Here is a 7990-nt window from a genome sequence, read left to right as displayed (position 1 = left end):
AAAGATGACACCCTCTTTCCTGAGAATTTCACAGCCTATGGGCATTTTCTTCCTTTTTTTTTTTTTTTGGTTTGTTATTGCCCATTGATTTAGGCATGACTTAATATTCATTAATTCATTAATTAGTACCCTGTATGTACCAGTAAGGACATTGATGTGCATTGGTCGTTTTGGCAGATTGTATGAGGTCACAGAAACTAAAACACTAAAAAATGAATTATTAAGAGATATTATGCCTAATACAATATTGTGTGAAAGGATGACTAAAGAGAACAGTAGATAGCGAGTTAGAGTTTCCAGAGTCTTGTATTTTCTATGAGATGCATTTAATTCACTCTTGTTCATCCAGAGTTGTATTTAAGAATTTCTATCAACATAGCTAATGGCTTTAATACCAATAGCCCTTGCTTATTGTCTTGACTCAATTGCCACTGCATTTGTTTAGTAGAAGCTCCCAAACAGCAGCTTGTTTGGGAAATAGTGTAACTAGCAGTGAAGTCGCTGGGATGTCTTATAAAAACTTTATTGAGAGAAGCAGCTGATACAGGCCATGGTGAAATGGCAGGCCTGGTTATCACAGACCAGGAAGTCAAGAGCAAGAGGCAGTATGAGATTGAATAGAATCAGTGGGTCATGTGCTTAGCCAGGAAGCAAAGCTAAGGGAAGGATAGGTCCACAGAAAGTGAGGAGAGCACTTAAGTGTGCACTGCACATTCCTAGTTTTTTGTCTTTATTTTCTTTTTTTAAAAAAATAATTTTATTAAAAAAATTTACATTTAGCCACTGTATATCTGTACAGTGTACAACATTTCTTTTACCAGCACACATACAGTGCATATCCTTCAAGACAGACATTACCATACACATTATCATCAACAAATGGCTTTTCATTTTTGAGTCAATTGAATGTATTGTTGTCCCCCACCTCCCTGTCCCCATTCTCTCACCTCCCTCCCTCATCCTTAGGTTTTTGAGCTGCTCTGCAGAGAAGCTATAGTGCAGATGATTGGAAAGCTAGAGCACAGGAGAGGCTAATCAAAACTGTACTCTGCCAGCTGTTCTTAGTATGGGTATGGCCCCAGGGGCCTTGGGAACCCTACAAAACATACAAAGCACTTCCGGAAAAAAGCCCAATAGGAAGAAGTGGGTGTGGGCACTGCAGGAGTGCAGCAGGAGTGGACTGGGCAGGCATGAGATCACTACCTCACAAAGGGAATTCTAGTCAGACCCAAAGTGAGGGAGGTGAGTACAGGAGGCAGGCAGCCAAGTGAAGAGTATGGCACGTGGCCTGCCAGATTTTTCCAGCTAGAGCTAATAGCACAGAGGCCTTCTTGACAGAGAGGGCATATAGGCAGTGTATCCAGCTTTTAGAATTGGCACCAAAAACATGAACATTATGGGCAGTATGAAATCCTCTGTGCCAGGAAAGTGGTGGCTAACAGAGCAGAGAACATGAACTAGTGTCAGTGCAGGTTTGGTCACTCTGAATTATATGGAGGATTAGCTCATTGTTCAGAAGAGCCATGACACTGAGATTAAGATAAAGAGAATGAAAAATAAAAAGGAAATTATTTTTCTTATTAGGAAAACAATATATGATCTACAAACAAAACTATTAAAACCTTAAAAACATAAAGGAAACAAAAATGCAATAAATATTTCTAATAAAGTTGTCACCTTAAAAGATTAAAAAGAGAGCTAGCAGGTGGTGTGGTGGTTAAGGCACTGGATTCCCACATGGCCAACCGGGGTTTGAGTCCTAGGCTTGGTGACTTGAAAATCATGCTGTATGTGAGTGTATGTGTGCCCAAAATCCTAGGAGGAGAATGGTGGAGAAAGAATTGTGGCATGGCCATCCCCTCAAGGAATAATTTCTTACTCCCTCTTTCAGGAGAGCAAATGAATCTACTGGAAAAAAACAAACAAAAATAATTAAAAAGAAACTTTGTTAGCATTTGGTGTTTAATCTTCCAGTTCTTAATATGTATTTGTGTGTATGTTTTCACATGGGTAAATAATAAATGTATTTTATTTGGAATCCTATTAGATAGCCAGATGCACAATAAAGAGATAAATCAGACAGATCTATTTTCAATTTTTTCTAGGGAAGTAGTTAAAATCCTAGATTCCAGTCTATGGTAGTAAATGTGCCAAGGATAAAGTTTCATGGTTGGGATTCCCAAATGACTTAATCATTTTATGAATGTAAACACACACATACATCTTCACAAATATCACTACCCCAACATCTTCCTTACATTTGTGAACAAATACTAAATACCAGAAACAGTGGTAAAATCATCATAGAAATCTCCTAACTTCTACCTCCTAATTTCTTTTATTTTATATTTTAAAGTATAGATATACAATTGCAGGGAAATTAGACTTGCAAAGGTAGGGAGTGAAGATATCTAAGTGAAGATATGTATGTTTTTATACAATCTAGACAACTGGGAAGAATTCTCTAAGACCAGGTGAAAATGGAATCATTTCTTAATAGCACATTCCACATGTAGAAGGATTTACTTTTTTTAAAAACCTTTAAAGATCATTAAATTGTCAAACTTCCTAACATAAAGATGATCATAATATTCTCCTATAATCCTTTTAATATCTGTAGATTGTATAATTCTCTCTCATTCTTGACAGTAATATTTTTGTGTTCTTTCTCTTTTTCTCTTTAGTTTGGCTAGAGTCTTACTAGTCTTTTGCTCTTCTCAAAGAAATGGTGTTGGTCTCATTCTCTATTATTTTCTGTTCATTGTTCCTATTATTTTCTTTTTTATTCCTACACAGGATTTAATTTTCTCTTCCTTTTCTAGATTCTTTAGGTATGAGCTAAGTCTACCAAGACATTTTCCCCTAATGTTATAGTCCTATACTTTTTCAGCTAAGTTCTTCTTGGTCTGCATGCTACTGTTATGATATGTTGTATTTTCATTTTCATGTATTTGAACATAATTTATAATTTACCATTTAATTTCTTCTTTCATCTATGGTTTATTGAGAAGCATGTTGTTTAGTGTCTAAATATTTGAGGAGCTTTTCTGATATATTTATTCTATCTATTTCTAATTTAATTTTCTTGTGATCAGAGAACATAATTTGCATGATTTTAAAAATTTCAAATCTATTAAAATGTATTATATAGAATAAAAGATGTTTGAATTAATGCTTCTTAAATGCTACCGATGCTTACCTACTGTCTGAAGAGCCCTTCCTAGGCTCTTCAGCATAGAATTTAACATCCACTGTTACGCTCAGGAGGCCTTGCAAGAGATACCTGTTGAAGTGCTCCATAGGTATGGCAGAAACATTTGGAAGCCACTGGTTCAGATGAGAAGTATAGGATGGCTGATGTCGAAGATAACATTGGCCTTTTGAGTATGATTGTAGCTGGAGAATAAGAGAATCCTTCAAGACTGTGCTTTCTTGGGGCCTGATGTGTATTGATCAGGGACTTTGAGCACAGGAAAGCAATCTGATTTAATAGACACAGGGGGCTGTTAACAAGGTTTGACAGGTGTTGTCAACAGGACATGAAATTAGTCCAAATAAGAAATCAAATTAAAAAGTCAAATAACAAATCCTGAACCGTGTGATGTATGTGATTAAGGTGCATTTCCTTTTCAGTCCTCAGTTCCTTGTAAGTATTTCTATGACACACTTTATTCACCGTTTATAAAGCTTATCATGTTTGGAAATGCTTATTGAATATTTGTATCTCCTGCTTGACTACAAGCACATGAGAACACTGTTCATTATTGAATGTAATCTCGGTTCATTGTTGGATCCCCAGCACTTAGCAAAGTGCCTGGATATAGTAGATACTTATGGCCGACAGTGGCTACTGTTCAATATACCAGATTCCCCTTGTCCTGGAAAAGCAGCTAGTCTATTTCCCACCCTTCTTTGAATTAGGTATGATTAAATTATAGTCTTTATTTTCAATGTGAGTGGAAGTAACAGGTACTACTTGTATACCTAGGTCATAAAGCCTTCCCATGTGCAATATTCTACGTTGACATTAAATATGACTTGGAAAGCCTTGTGTTACTTATGAGAAACCACCAATGTCCTGAGTTCCTAAACACAGTGTATAGCCAAACCCTTTCTACTTGCAACCCCTCACTTATGCTTGTATCAGGCAGTTGAATAGATGAGAAATGAATTACTAATGTGTCTAGTCTCCACAAATATTTTTGAGTGTGCCTCCTTGCAAATTGTTGACAACATTGTTATTGTCCCTATCTCAGAAGGCCACTACTGCAGTGTTATGAACTGTTTTTCTCTCCAAATTTAGACATTACACAGATACCAATTAAAAACAGGTATGAAAAACATACACTTATTCAATTGGGTCTGTTTCACTAAATTTATCAAATTGATCAAGCATTGATATTCTTTTATATCCTTTTACATCCATAAGGGAGATATTAGACTCTTCACTTTTTCATTTGTAAATACTATATCTGTTCCTCTAAAACAACATGTAAGTTCAGTGTGATTGTTCTCTCTTTAACAAAATATAGTAACAATAATTACATTAAAAACACAAAACTGGATGAAAGAGTTCGAGTGAGTTCTGCTAGGGCATGCTGAAAGTGAGAGTCCAAATTCAAATTTGTTTCTATTTGACATAGCACTTTCTTTTTTAAAATTATTATTTATTTATTTTTATTATCATCATAATCTTCTTTATATTACATTGAATTACATATAACTTTACAGTGTATTACATTGCTTTTTCAAAAGGGAATGCCATGCATGACATAGCACTTTCAACAGTCTCAGACTATCTGTGATGATCATGGGCTATACTTCATGCTAGAGCTCTGTGAAGTGTGGACTGTAGGATCAGTCTATCCAACAGAGCCTCTTTTCTGACCTTTAATGGTCATATGACTTGGGGCTCTACAGATGAAATTTCTTCCTATTTTCCCAAAACTCAGTTAATTTCTCATTGTGGCCTTTTGGGTTTTTCCATACAAAGTTTGTATTTTTTCTCTCTTAAAGTTTATTTATTTCCTCCATGTGCAAGAGTATCAGTGAAAGAGTAAGACAGATAACAACCCTAACAGGTTTCCAAGACTGCAATTCAGCACCAACCTTAGCCAGCTCAGGATCAGAGGCATGTGAATTTCCTGCTTACCCAGGGAAGTTCCAGATGAGATCCTGGAACCGTCCTATGTAGGTCATCTCTCAGAGAATCCTGTTCTAACGTTGTACCACCTCTTGGCCCCACCATTTGTATTTTATTGTGCAAATGTCTCTCCAATCTTGATTTTCTGATTTTCTATTTAGTAATATAACAAACATATGACTACTTGCTCTTCCACAAGCACACCAAATTATCTCATACTTTAGTATTTGCTTTCTTTTTTAAACACCTCTCCCTAATTTAGGATACAAGTATTGCACTCCTATACTCACTACAGATTCTAAAAAATCTTCTTTGGGACAAGGGATGTAGTCAGGATGCTGGGACCCAGCTAAACTGAAGGTGAGTACAGAAAAACTGGTTTCCTAATGGGATACCATATGTGTGAGTTCAGGTCCTCTGAAAAGAAGATGCCAAGGTGAGATTTGATAAGCAAGAGCTTTTTTGTTTGTTTGTTTGTTTATGGTAAAGACCTATGGCATGTAACGGGGAGAGAGGAAAGAAGTAGGTGGGTAGGACCTTCAGAATATGACACAAGCTCACACAAGTGCAAGGACAAGAAAAAATTGGGTAGGAAGAGTTTATGGACCACAGTGTGGTTCTGAGAAACTTTCAGCCAGCATGAAAGACAGTACCCAACCAAGGGTTGTTCGTGGGAAGAATTGCTCATTGGCAAGACTGAATTGGCATGAAGTCAGAGGCTGGGCGTAGCGAGAGAAGTGGGGCCTTCCTGCTAACAAGGTGGCAGAATGAGAGAGGCAGGAGTGGGTATTCTCAAACAGTTGTGCTCCCTGCCATGGGTTACCATGAAAAAGGTTAAGTATCATGTGCATGGCTGTCACAGCATCATACCATGGACACTGGCAACCATTTAAGACCTATAATATGGGAACATGTGTATTTCTAGACATGGGATATATTTGATTTCTGTTTCATTTTTAATAATTTGCTGATGTATAATTGATATACAACAAACTGCACACATTTGAAGTGTACAGTTTCATAAGTTCTGATGTATGTACACACCCATAAAACAATCACCACAATCAAGATAAAGAACATTTTCACCACTTCAAATGTTTCCTTGTGTCCTCTTGAAGTCTCTCATTCCTATCAATCTGGACCACCCCCAGATTCAGCATACAGAAACCACTGAAATGCTTTATGTCACCTATATTAATTTGCATTTCCTAGAATTTTGCATAATATAATTATACAATAGTTATTTATTTTCAAATTTTAATTTACATTTAATCACATATATCTTTACCGTGTACAACATTTCTTTTTCTAGCATGAATACCATGCCTATAAGTCAAGACAAAGACATTACTATATACATTATCATCAGCAAATAGCTTTTCATTTTTCTGTAAATTAAATATATTTTTTTTCTTCCACTTTTCCCTCCCTCTCTCCCTTCATTACTCTCCCTTATTTTACCCCATCATTACTATCTATAGCATCTATGGTTGCCTTCCCTGCTACTATGCCTTTCAGATTTTCAGTTTCTGCTATAGAGCGCAGACAATCAGTATATACTAAGTGGGGACATAGAGTCTGTCTTTCATAGTCTGACTTGTTACGTTTAGCCTAAGTCTTCCATATCAATCCACTTTGTATCAAATGTCAGGGTTTCATTGTTTATATGGTTGAGACTACTCCATAGATTACATACATCATTTTTTCAATCTAATCATCTATTTTTGGACATTTGGTCTGGTTCTATGTCCTAGCAATTGTAAATAATGCTGCAATAAACATGGATGTGCAAAAGTTTTTTTTCCAACTGAGGGTTTTTATATCCTTTGGGTAAATACCTAAGAATTACTGGGTTGTATGGCAGTTCTATTTGTAGGTTCTGAGGAAGTTCCAGATTGTTCTCCAAAGTGGATGTACTAATTTACATTCCCACCAATAGTATAGGGGAATTCCCTTTTCACCACAGCCTTCCCCTTCCCTCCCTCCCATACTAAACTTTTTCTTTTTTTTTTCATATTTTATTGATTCACAAAAGATCTTAAACTAAAAAATATAGACAAAACTATATTGACAAAAATTTTCTTCTGAAACATTTTTTTCTTTCTCCATTCCTGTTTACTAAAGAGAGGTATAAACTAACTTATTTGCAAAAAAACCAAAAAAACAAAAAACCAAAAAACCAGATTAATCTCAATTTAGTCTTCTATTTGCACAAAGTTCTGTAAGAATTCAATTTCTGATGTGAGGCAACAGATATTATTGTATTATTGAACTTATGCAAATAACCATTCTGCCACAAGATAAGAATGTTCACAAATATTTTCCAATTGTTTCGATTTAAAAATATTCTTTTTTTTTTAAAACAAATTGCTGAACCTATCAACAACTCAAAAGAATACAAAAATCATTAAACCTGGAAGACAAAACATAGAAGAAAATCAGTAATTTTTTAGAAAAAAGTCATAGAATTCGATTTCACCAGTTCAGTCTCATGTAATCTCTTTGTGTTGAATTTACAGTCTTACTGTGGTCTGACCTTTCCATTAGCTTTGAACATTATTATTGATTTTTCAGAACTTGTCCTTACCATTAAGTTGGCCTTTTTCTTGGTCATTTTTTGTTCTCTTATTTGTCTGTCTTTAGTTTTCCTGCTACAGTACTCCCTTCAAAACTTCTTGAAGAGCTGGTCTGCTGTTGGTAAATTCTTTCAGGTTTTGTTTATCTGAGATTGTTTTTTACTTAACACTTTGAATGTATTTTTCCATCCTTTTCTTGCTTGCATTGTTTCTTTCTTTTTTTTTTTTTTTTTTTTTTTTGGGGTTTTTTGTTATGGGGCGCGGGTGCCCC

This window comes from Tupaia chinensis, unplaced genomic scaffold (assembly GCF_000334495.1).
Source record: "Tupaia chinensis unplaced genomic scaffold, TupChi_1.0 Scaffold000047_1, whole genome shotgun sequence".
NCBI lineage: Eukaryota > Metazoa > Chordata > Mammalia > Scandentia > Tupaiidae > Tupaia > Tupaia belangeri.
This window is presented reverse-complemented; position numbering follows the sequence as displayed.